Below are 12,148 nucleotides of genomic sequence, written 5' to 3' on the forward strand. Positions count from 1 at the left end.
TCCCGCCCCTCCCCTTCCCACTTTGGTATACATAAGTTTGTTCTCTTCATCTGCGTCTTTATAGCTGCTTTGCAAATAAGTTCATCTGTATCTTTTTTTAAGATTCCACATATAAACATTAATACATGGTATTTGTCTCTGAGTTACTCCATATGACAGTCACCAAGTCTGTAAATTTCAATAATCTGTGTTTTCATACAATTTAATTTTAAAACTTATTATTTTGAAACAATTACAGATTCACAGGAGATTGCTAAGAAATGTATGGGGAAGTCCCGTGTGCCCTCCCCTCAGCCTCTCCCAGCGTTAGTGTATTATACTATCAACACCAGGAGGCTGACACTGACCAGATTTCATCAGTTATGCACAGACTTATTCGTGACAATAGCATTTTGACAGGTCAAGGAAACCACAGTAGGCCTGTAAGATTACTTTATGTTGGTGCTTCATGCTTAGTCACCTACTTCGTGTCCGATTCTTTGCGACCCCATGGACTGTAGCCCACCAAACTCCTCTGTCCGTGGGATTTTCCAGGTGAGAATACTTGAGAAGGTTGCCATTTCCTTCTCCATGTTGGTGCTTAAATAATATTAAATTCAAAGACCAACTGGAAATTCTCTCTTAGCATTGTGGCAACGTAAAGTGAATCTTGCATTCTAAAACTCACAGTTTTATTGAGACAAATATTGCAAACAGTGTAACATAGTAAAATCATCACTGGACTGAGAACCAGAAAGCTCAGGTTCTAGTTCTTGGTTTGATTCAAGAGAGCTGTAATCTCCCCATAACTCTTATATCTCTATAAAAAAGCTTTCTCTTTCTTGATTTAAGAATTTGTTTCTGTAGGGCGTGCATGTGTGTGTGTGTGTGTGTGTGTGTGTGGCCGCACAGCGTGTGGGATCTTAGTTCCCTGACCAGGGATCAAACCCACGACCCCCCACATTGGAAGCTCGGAATCTTAACCACTGGATCGCCAGGCAAGTTCCTGTTAGGCTTCTTGAGAAAGATTACAGGTCAAGCCAATGTTTCTGACCTTGTGTGTCTGAAAATATCTCTATCCTAACCTCACCTTTGATAATTTTCCTGAGTATGGCTTTTCTTAGGCGGGAAATTATTCTTCTGTTGGGAATGGGAAGGCATCCTGCATTGTTTTATTCTTCCCTAGTTCCTTTTTTGTCTTCTTGCTTGGGTGACTCATTCATCGTAGAGCTTTCTTCAGATGTTTGGTAATTCTTTACTGCCTGTGTTAAGAATAAAACATCAAAAAACCCTTCAGGATCTCTTCAAACAGCCTTTTCAACTGGTGAATTTGCAGAAGGAGCATAAAGAGGCCAACTTTCACTGAGTAAGCCTAGGTCGCTGTGTTAAAGTGGTAAGTCTCCTGAGAAAGGAGTCTCCCAGTCTCCCGTGAGAAGTTGGGGGCTGGAAATAAGGATGGACAAGAAGCCTGATGCCCAGCTGATGTGGGTGAACTTGATTTTAGATCAACATATGTCAGTTTAGGCATAACGTTTAACTGCCTCAGTACAGCCATCTAAGAAGTAAATTCTTTTTTTTTAATATGTTTACTTATTTTATTTATTTATTTGGCTGCACCAGGCCTTAGTTGCAACAGGATCTTTCGTTGCAGCATGTAAATTCTTAGTTGAGGCATGTGGGATCTAGTTACCTGACCAGGGTTTGAACCTGGGCTCCCTGCACTGAGAGCTCAGAGTCTTAGCCACTGGACCACCAGGGAAGTCCCAGTAAATTCTTATACTGACCACGTTTCATGTATTTTAAGAAGCAGGAGAGAGTGGAGGGGGAGAGATAAGGAGAGCTGGAGACATTTGAAAGGAAGCAATCATGGTGGGATACAGGGTCTAAATCAGATGAGGGGAGAAATGAAGACATTAGAGGATTCATGGAAATTGAGAAAATTGGGAGTTTTGTGTGTGTGTGTTTGTCTGTGTGTTGGTGGTCTCACGAGAAAAGAATCTCACCAGTGGGAACAATAGCATGAAGGACCTGAAAGGGACGTCCCTGGTGGTCCAGTGGTTAAGAATCCAGCTGCCAATGCAGGGGACACAGGTTCGATCCCTGGTCTGGGAAGATCCCACCTGCTGAGGGGCAACTAAGCCTGTGTGCCACAACCACTGAGCTCACGCGCCCTCGAGCCTGAGCTCCGCAACCAGAGGGGAGCCTCCGCTCACCACAGCTAGAGAAAGCCCACGCACAGCAGTGACCACCCAGTGTGGCCACAATAAAGAAGTTAATTACTTTTGTAAAAAAAAAAGAACCTAAAAAGTTGGAATGATTAAAAGTGAGAATTCAGGGTACTGTTGTGGATGATGAAGAATGGAGTGTAGCAGAAAGGCCATTTGGCTAGACAGAGAGCCCAAAACCAAGCTGCTGCCCATCAAGTAGTGAATGAAGAAATAAAATATGGTCTCTCCATGCAATGGAATATGATCTGGCAACCAAAAATGAAGTACTACTGCATTCAATTTTAGATGAAGTTGTTTTCAAACTTTTATTAACTCCTAGTCCAGTCATAAGAGGTACTGCTACAAAGCTACTACTGTTGATGGCTGAATCCCATCAGGAAATTTTGATTTTACTGAGACTGAGTGCCTGCTGCAAAAGACTTAGAAGTCTACTAAATAAACAAGAACCTGGGACAGAGTTTAGTCAAGAACTTAGACAGCTCATTGGTCTTTTAAGCCCTAAGGCCTATCAGGAAGTAAAAGACCAGAAACAACATAAAGCAGCTTGCTTGATTCAAGTTTATTGGAAGGGTTTCCAGACTAGAAAGAGATTGAAGAAGCTTCCATCTGCTGTGATTACTTTGCAGAGGAGTTTCAGATCTAAACGAATAAAGATGTTAATGAAGCTAAGTAGACAGAAGAAGAGGACCACAGATTACAGCTGCAAATTCAAAGGGAGAGAGCCATGAGACTTTCCTGAGAAATTCGGCTGAGTATGCTTGAAATAGTTCATCCAGGTCAGGTGGAAAAACATAACCGGGAAATAGAAGAGAAATCAGCACTGATTATCCAGAAACATTGGAAAGGGTACAGGGAAAGGAAAAATTTTCGCCAACAGAGGCCATCTCTTACGGAATATAAAGCAGCTGTCATACTTCAGAGAGCAACTCTTTAATTCCTGGCAAAATGCCGTAAGAAAAAGAAACTATTTGCTCCTTGGCCTCGACTCAGAGAACTCACTGATGCACGCAGAATTGAACTGAAACAACAAGTGGATGACTATATCAGAAGACATCCCGGTTCTCAGATATCAGATGTGACCAGCAAGGAGCTCCATTCCCAACCACAAAAACAACTGCAACACTACTTCATGGGCAGGGCTCTAGAAGAGAGAGCTCAATAGCACAGGGAGGCGCTGATGGCTCAGATCAGCACCAGCATTGAACAGTTGATGAAAGCACCAAGTCTGAAGGAGGCAGAAGGAAAAGATCCTGAGCTCTTCCTAAGTAGATCCAGGCCTGTGGCAGCCAAAGCCAACCCAGGCCCATCTCACCACCCTGAAACATATACAAGCACCCTGGTGGAAGAAGCTTGGGGAAGAAGCAGGAGATGATATTGACGTCCCAAAGGATGAACTTAGTGTAGAATTAGGAACTTTATTCATTGGTGGAACCAAACCACCTTAAAGGAGTTACCTGGAGGAATGACATATCTATATTTAAAGAGATTATATTGGTTCTACCTCTGACATGCTAGTAGACTAGTGTTATCCTTAACTCATGGTTTTCCAGAGGTTCTTCTCCAAACAAGACTCGAAGGAAATAGGCAAAGAGTTATTTTCTACCTCAATTTCAATTCTTTTCTTTTTCCACACCTCCATCCTTGGCCACACATACAAATTGGTGTGGTTTTTATTATGAAACTATAGCAATGTATGACAAAACCCACTGAAATGTTGTGAAGTAATTAGCCTCCAACTAATAAAAAAAAAAAAAAAGAAACTAAAAAAAAAAATGAAGTACTAAAAAAAATAATAATAATAAAATAAATAATAAAAAATTAAAAAAAATTTTTTTTTAATTTAAAAAAGAAATACTGATACAAGGTGCACATGGGTGAGCCTAGAAACATGCTAAGTGAAAGAAGCTAGCTGCAAAAACCTACATGTGCATGAAATGTCCAGAACAGGCAAATCTGTAGAGATAGAAAGTAGGTTAGTAGCTGCCTATGTCGGGGAGAAAGGGAAGAGGAAAATGGCAACCCACTCCAGTATTTTTGCCTGGAGAATCCCATGGACAGAGGAGCCTGGTGGATTATCTGGTGGGTTATAGGCCATGGGGTCGCAAAGAGTTGGACATGACTTTGCACGCACGTGCACACACACACACACACACACACACACACACACACACATGTTTGGGAGGAAGTAGGTTATGAGGTTGGAGAGGGTGGGGCAAGGAAAATGTTCTACAGTTACTGATCATTGCACAATGGTGAATATACTGGAAACCACTAAACCGCACACTTGAAATGCATGGGTTTAAAAACAAAAATAAATAAATGGGACTTAAAAGATTTTGCCCAGCAAAGGAAATCATAAAACAAACAAAAAGATAACCTACAGAATGGGAGGAAATATTTGCAAAGGATGCAGCCAATAAGGGATTAATTTCCAAAATATACAAACTGTTCATGCAGCTCAATATAAAAAAATAATAATAATAAAATGCACAGATCTAAATAGACATTTCTCCAAAGAAGCATAAACATGGCCAACAGGCACATGAAAAAATGCTCCACACTGCTGATTATTAGAGAAATGGGAATCAAAAGTATGATGAGATAACACCTCACTCTGGTCAGAAGGGCCATCATCAAAAGGTTTACAAATAATAAATGCTGGGGAGGGTGTGGAGAAAAAGGAATCTTCCTACACTGTTGGTGGGAGTGTAAATTGGTGCCGTCTCTATGGAGAACAGTATGGAGATTCCTTAAAAAACTAAAAGTAGGGCTACCATATGATCCTGCAGCCCCACTCCTGGGCATATATCTGGAGAAAAACGTGATCCAAAAGGATGCATGCACCCCAATGTTCATTGCAGTGCTGGTTACAATAACCAAGTCACAGAAGCAACCTAAATGGCCGTTGACAGAGGAATATAGAGAAGATATGGTACATATATACAATGGAATATTACTCAGCTATTAAAACAATGAAATAATGTCATTTGCAGCAACATAGATGGACCTAGAAATTGTCTTATGGAGTGAAGTAAGTCAGAAAGAGTAGGAGAAATATTTTATGACACTGCTTATGAGTAGAATCTAAAAAGAAATGAAACAAATGAACTTATTTACAGGCACAGACTCACAGACTCAGAGAAGGAAATTGCGTTTGCCAGGGGGGGACGATGGGTGGAACAGATATGTACATTCTGCCATATTTACAATGGATAACCAACAAGGTCCTACTGCGTAGCACAGGGAGGTCTGCTCGGTGTTATGTGACAGCCTGGATGGGAGGGGAGAATGGATACATGTATATGTATGGCTGAGTTCCTTTGCTGTCCACCTGAAACTATTATAACATTTGTTAATCGGCTACACTCCAATATGGGGCTTCCCTGGTGGCTCGGACGGTAAAGCGTCTGTCTGCAATGCTGGAGACCCGGGTTCGATCCCTGGGTTGGGAAGATCCCCTGGAGGAAGAAATGGCAACCCTATCCAGTACTCTTGCCTGGAAAACGCCATGTACAGAGGAGCTTGGTAGGCTACAGTCCATTGGGTCACAAAGAGTCGGACACGACTGAGCACCAAAGTTTGTTTAAGTTTGTATACTCCAATATAAAATAAAAAGTTCAAAAAGTCCTGTGATAACTATAATGGGAAAGAATATATGTGTATAACTGAGTCACTTTGCTATAGAATAGAAATTAACATTGTAAATCAACTATACTTCAATAAAATTTGTTAATAAAAAAAGATTTTTTTTTAATGTGGACCATCTGTGAAGTCTTTTTAGAAAAAATCACTTATTTATTTGGCTTCGTTGGGTCATCAAGCCCAGGCCCCCCACACTGGGAGCAAGGAGTCCTAACCCCTGGATCACCAGGGAAGTCCCTTGTAAAATCTTTATTGAGTTTCTTACAACATGGCTTCTGTTGTTTATGTTCTAGTTTTTTGGCCAAGAGGCATGTGAGATCTTAGTTCCCCAACCAGCGAACCCACACCCCCTGCTGTAGTAGGATGGATTCTTAACCACTGGGCCACCAGGCAAGTCCCTGCAATCAAGTTATTTTTTTAAATTCCAACAAGAACCAAGCAGCTTTTGTGCTGGTGGGTCATCCCTGTCCTCAAGAATAATAGGAATGAGAACAAAACGGTAGGACTGGAGAAGTTCTCCACGACTGATGAGGGATGAGGAATACGATGTTGGCCCCTGGACAGGTGGACCGTAAGAGGACAGCCCCGGGCAGGGGAGGTGTGCTACCATGAGATGGCACGAGTTTTGAAGAATGTGCATTTCATTAGGAGGAAATAGCCAGCTCAAAGGCAGAGGGGGGACTTCCCGGGCCGTTTGGTGGTTAAGTCTCTGTGGTCCAGTGCAGGGAGTGCAAGTTCGATCCCTGGTCAGGGAACTAGGGACCCATGTGCCACACTGTGAATGACGTCAGCTGTGAGTGAAGAACTAGAAGACCCAACAAGACAATTGGTGTTGGCTGACAGTTATGATGGGAACATGGGTTGTGTGCTAAGTCGATTCAGTTGTGTCCAACTCTTTGTGACCCCGTGGACTGTAGCCCACCAGGCTTCTCTGTCCATGGGATTCTCCAGGCAAGAACACTGGAGTGGGTTGCTGCTTCCTCCTCCAGGGGATCTACCCAACCTGGGGATTGAACCCACATCTTCTACATCTCCCGCATTGGCAGGCAGGTTCTTCACAACTAGCACCCACCTCTTAAGCTTCGCTGGTGGCTCAGACAGGAACGTGGGTTGCAGGCAGTATATTTCCATTCCAAATCATTGGATCCACATGAGAACTGAGGCTTGAGCCTAACAGATCACAGTACAGACTCCAGGTCCATCTCTGGAGAGCTGGGCAGTTTGAGGCCAAGATTCAGGGGCCCAAAACAGAGGTCACAAGTCTTTGTGGATGAGTGGAAAGACTGAATTCTACAGTAGAAGTTCGTGTCAGTATCTCTTCTATATGGAAAGGTTTAACATCATCACCTGTACTCCTACATTCCCTTCTTTCACCAGAGATCAGAAGTCAACAGTCATGAACTTCTATAGCAAATCCAATGTGTTGGCATGGTCAAATTAAGAGGAAAAAAAAAAAGTAAGAAGGGACATTGAAAATCTCTTTCACGGTAGCTTTCAGAATTTTATTTCAAGTTTGAAAATGGTGCATAAAACAAAATTGGAGTCCTAGAGATATTCAGGTTAAATATGAGATTACAAGCAGGTGCTGGCCAAGAGTTCAGGCTTTTGATGTAGAACCTGACAGCACACGAGATGAATGTTCTCAGCTGCCTCTCGTGCTCCTAAGGAGTTCTGGAAGCACGAGTACGTGGTGTACATGTTTATACCCCCAGAAATACCAAGAAGGACACCCAGAAAATCAAGCATCATCCCAAGGAGGACAACCACATTGTTAAAAGCTCCGATTGTGATAGCAATTCCCAGAGCCAAAGTCACGAATCCCAGGCTGGTGAGGATGAGGGAATCCCGGTAGCGAATGTGAAAAGGTTTTTGCAGCATGCTTTTTGGTAGCCTTATCCTCCAGTTATGAGGCTCAAACATGGCGAGTTTTTGCTGCTGCAGTTGCAAAAAAAAAAAAAAGTAATGTGTTAGATATGCAAAATATTAATATGTCTCTCTATTTGAGATGACATTTTATTTAGATACAATCTAAAATCTACTGTGAACACGACTTGTTAGACTATTTATTGAATCTAATACTCTTAGAAGATAACGTAAAGGGCTAGGTTTGGGTTTTTGTTTCTTTTGTATTTTTCGCCGCCTTGTACAGCACGTGTGATCTTAGTTCCCTGTGTGTGTGTGCTCAGTTGCCCAGGCGTGTCTAACTCTGCGACCCCATAGACCGTAGCCTGCCAGGCTCCTCTGTCCATGGGGTTCTCCAGGCAAGAATACTAGAGTGGGTTGCCATTTCCTCCTTCAGCTTAAATCCCTGACCGGGGATCAAACCCAAGCCCCCTGCCCTGGGAGTGCGGTGTCTTAAGCACTAGACCACAGGGAAGTCCCTAAGGCTAGGTTTCAGACAGTCCTTTTGTCCTCCATGAAGATCCCTCAGAAGTTACAGTCTCATATACCTTTTTAGATGCACTTCCCTGGTGTCTCAGCAGTCAAGGATTCACCTGCAATGCAAGAGACGCCAGTCTGATCCCTGGGTAGAGAAGATTCCCTGGAGAAGGAAATGGCAACCCCCTCCAGTATCTTGCCTGGGAAATGCCACAGACAGAGGAGCCTGGTGGGCTACAGTCCTTGGGGGTCACAAGAGTTGGACACGACTTACCAACTAATGTACTGTCTTTTGGGATGGGATTACAATAACAGGCACTGCAGGTAATATTCTGGCATCCATTTTTACATCAGATTAGCTATTCGTTCATGCATCCATTTCCCAGATTTAAACAATCTTCTCAGTTACAAAGAAGTTATCAACAAATTCTTGTTAGCTATACAGAAATATGCATGCTTCATATATAATTAAGAAATACTCTAGTTTAAATTCAGCATTCAGCATTGTGTGTACATGCTAAATCGTTTCAGTTGTGTCCGACTCTTTGCAACTCCATGGACTGTAGCCCACCAGGCTCCTCTGTCCATGGGATTCTCCAGGTGAGAATACTGGAGTTAGTTGCCATTTCTTTCTACAGGGGATCTTCCCAACCCAGTGATCAAACCCGCGTATCTTACATCCCCTGCATTGGCAGGCGGGTTCTTTACCACTAGCGCCACCTGGAAAGCCCATTGAGTGTGGTATCCGTATTTAAAAACAAAACACATGCACACATATAGCCAACAAATAATGGCTATCCCAGCATGGAAAGATGGCTTAGCTTGACAAAAATCTCACTATAACACAACACCACATTTAAAAAGCATATGAAAAAAGCCCATATGAGTATTGCAATAGGTACCGATAAGTCATTTGATTAAATTTCAGAGCCATTCATGATTTTTTAAAGTACTTATCAAAATGGTAACTGAAATTTTCTTTTTTTTTTTAACAAAATTTTCTTAATTCAATGCATATATCTGCAAAAAGTTAACACTTTCATGAAAGACAGTCTTGTTTTACCTACCCAGTAGTTATTTTTACCCAGTAAAAATAAGGAGGAGTTTCAAGAAATCAGCTAGCAGGCTTTCCAACCAAACTGGCATAACCTTCGGAGAAGAGTTGAAGCCTTTCCTTTTCCTTTTAAGAGGGAGAAGATCTTGATTAGATAATGACAATAATGTGAACTTTCCGGGGATGCCATTATTAAGCCTCAGATGAGCACTTATTCCCACTTAGCACAGTAATTTGCCCTCTCCGGAGGGCTGTGAAGGACTTCATTAATGGGACTGGTAGTGAGCTTACTCTTGTTAATGTTAGCACAGAGAACACCCAGGTATCTCTGAATACTCTCAAGGCATCATGGGTCTATTTCACACGGATCATGTCTTCCACTGAGGAGCTAAACCTGGTCCTTCTATTGTTTCGTCTTCTACTAGTTTGTTAACTACTAAGTTAGGGGTTCTCTACTCTTGATGTTTATCTGACTCACTTGGGAGCTTGACATAAATACACAACCAGGTGTAAAATAGACAGCTAGTGGGAAGCTCCTGTATCGCACAGGGATTTCATCTCAGTGCTGTGTGATGACCCAGATAGGTGGGAATGGGGGCGGGTGGAAGGGAGGTCCAAGAAAGAGAGAATATATATATATTTAGCTGATTTGCTTTCTTGTACAGCAGAAATTAGCACAGCCTTATAAAGCAATTTTGAAAGTGAAAGTGAAAGTCACTCAGTCATGTCTGACTCTTTGCAACCCTGTGGACTGTAGCCCCCCAGACGCCTCTGTCCATGGAATTCTCCAGGCAGGAATACTGAAATGGAGTGCCCTTTTTTTCTCCAGGCGATCTTCCTGACCCAGGGATCAAACCTGGGTCTCCCATATCGCAGTCGGATTCTTTTTTTTTGTGTGTGTGTGTGTGTGTTCCAATAAACTTTTATTTTTTAGACACTTAAATTTCATTATAATTTTCACCTGTTACAGAATATTATTATTTTGAATTTTTTCAACTATTAAAAAAAAAGTAAAAACTCTTCTAGTTCATGGGCCTTATAAAAAAAAGGCAGTGGGGCATATCCAGCTGTGGGCAGTAGTTTGCAGACCCCGATTCTAGATGGATAACAGATGGCTTACGGACCAGAGCTGCAGCCTCCCATATCAAGATAGAGACAGGCAGGCTCAGACATGTGAGTCCCTGATTCCAAGGTGGCAGGTGTGGTCAGGCAGCTGAGAATCCATTATTTTTCTCATTCTTGGTCCAGTTACATACAGAAATGGCCAGTTATAGGACCAGGTGATCAGGCACCAGGGAGACAAGAGGGTGGCTGGCAGTGCTGGAGCCGGAGTCCTGGGAACAGGTCCACTCCCATCTCGGGGTGGGAGTTAGGGCAGATGCAGGTGCAGGATTTCCTCTGCCCGCTTCAGGTACTCGGCCGCCTTCTTCTTCACACCCTCTTGGCGGGCAGGTGATGGGTCACCAGGAACTCCCTGGAGCAGGATGTGCACCCCATCCCGGTAGCCCTGCAAAGCGGCAGGGTAGGCGCCTGCCTTCTCGTCCCGTAGGGCCTGGGTGATGAGTTTTGTGGCTTGGCTCAGATAGGCAGGGGCGGGCTCTCCTTCCTCTTCGTCTTCCTCTGTTTGTCCACCTGGCTCCCAGGGTTCCTGGTCCAGTCTTCCAGATTCTGCCTCCAACGCTGCCAGCTCCCCTATGTGGGTAGGACTGGGTCCTGCACCTTCTTCCTTGGAGAAGGGGTCAAACAGGGCAAGCTCAGCCTCAGTGAGGGGGCCTCGGGCAGGGGAACTGGATGCCTCCTTGGTGCTCCCACAGTTAAAGAGGAGATCCAAGGCCTCCTGAGCAGGGCTGGATGGTGGCGGGTCCGCTGGCACCTCCAACTCCTCAAGGCCCCTTCTCTCTGCTGGAAGTGGCTGCGACAAGCAAGTCTCACGCGGCTGGGCCCGGGGCTCGTCAGGCGGTGGTGTGGGAATCAGGGGCGGGGGAAGGATGTGCAGGTCTCTGGACACCTCGGAGGGCCGTGTCACCTCCCCACCCCGGAAGAACTCCTTGAGTTGGGGGCTATTGTTGAGCGCGGGAATGTGCACAGTGAAGCGAAGCAAGTCCTCGGCCCCCTTTCGCCGCCCCTCAATCACCGAGGCTTCAAACCGGCCAAACACCTGGGCGCGGGGGAAGGCTGGGAACTCCTCGAGGCGGCGGAAGAGGTTGCGGTGGGTGTAGGCCAGGTCTCCATGCAGCTTTCGAAAGTCACTGTACCGCTTCCAGACCACCACCTCTTTGACATCCTCTGGGTCCCTCTTTGAGATGAACTGCGCCGTCACTTTGTATTCAGTGTAGCCCTGGGGGTGGGTCCGGGGGTCGGAGACTGTGTAGTGCCGCAGGAAGTCGTCTTTCGCCTGCCGGGACATGGCGAACACATTGGAGCGGAGCTGATGGCCGGCCTCCGCCTCCTCCACGCCGCCCCCGCCCCTCCAGTTCCCGCAGTCGGATTCTTTACCGTCTGAGCCACCAGGGAAGCCATTATACCCCAATGAAAGTGAAAACATCCATGGTGTCATCCCATCTACTATATTAACACGCCTGGGGCTGGTGTTTGGGGCTCAAGAGGTCCCCAGATGACTCTAATATGCAGCCAGGACTGAGAAGAGTGGTGAAAAATTTATAAACTACTTATGAGAAAGGTCATCAGCAGAAATGCTCTCTCCTGTATGTTACTTTAGGCCAACTATTTTACAGACAGAATCTTGTGAGGCAGGTATTATCATCCATATTTTACCAACAAGAAAACCAGGTACAGAGAGTTAGATAATTTGCACAGAGTTTTCAGGCAGGAAGTGGCAGAATTAGGATTCAACTCGGAGTCTGCT

The 12,148-nt window shown here is 44.4% G+C and overlaps 2 pseudogenes; one reads left to right on the plus strand and one right to left on the minus strand.

Moving 5' to 3' along the window:
* Positions 1 to 2,517: 2,517 nt before the first annotated feature.
* Positions 2,518 to 3,796, plus strand: LOC136158484 (IQ calmodulin-binding motif-containing protein 1 pseudogene; annotated as a pseudogene).
* Positions 3,797 to 10,227: 6,431 nt separating this feature from the next.
* On the minus strand, positions 10,228 to 11,743 carry LOC136158485 (sorting nexin-15 pseudogene; annotated as a pseudogene).
* Between the last annotated feature and the right edge of the window lie 405 nt (positions 11,744 to 12,148).

The sequence above is a fragment of the Muntiacus reevesi genome, chromosome 2 (genome assembly GCF_963930625.1).
Source record: "Muntiacus reevesi chromosome 2, mMunRee1.1, whole genome shotgun sequence".
NCBI classification, from domain to species: domain Eukaryota; kingdom Metazoa; phylum Chordata; class Mammalia; order Artiodactyla; family Cervidae; genus Muntiacus; species Muntiacus reevesi.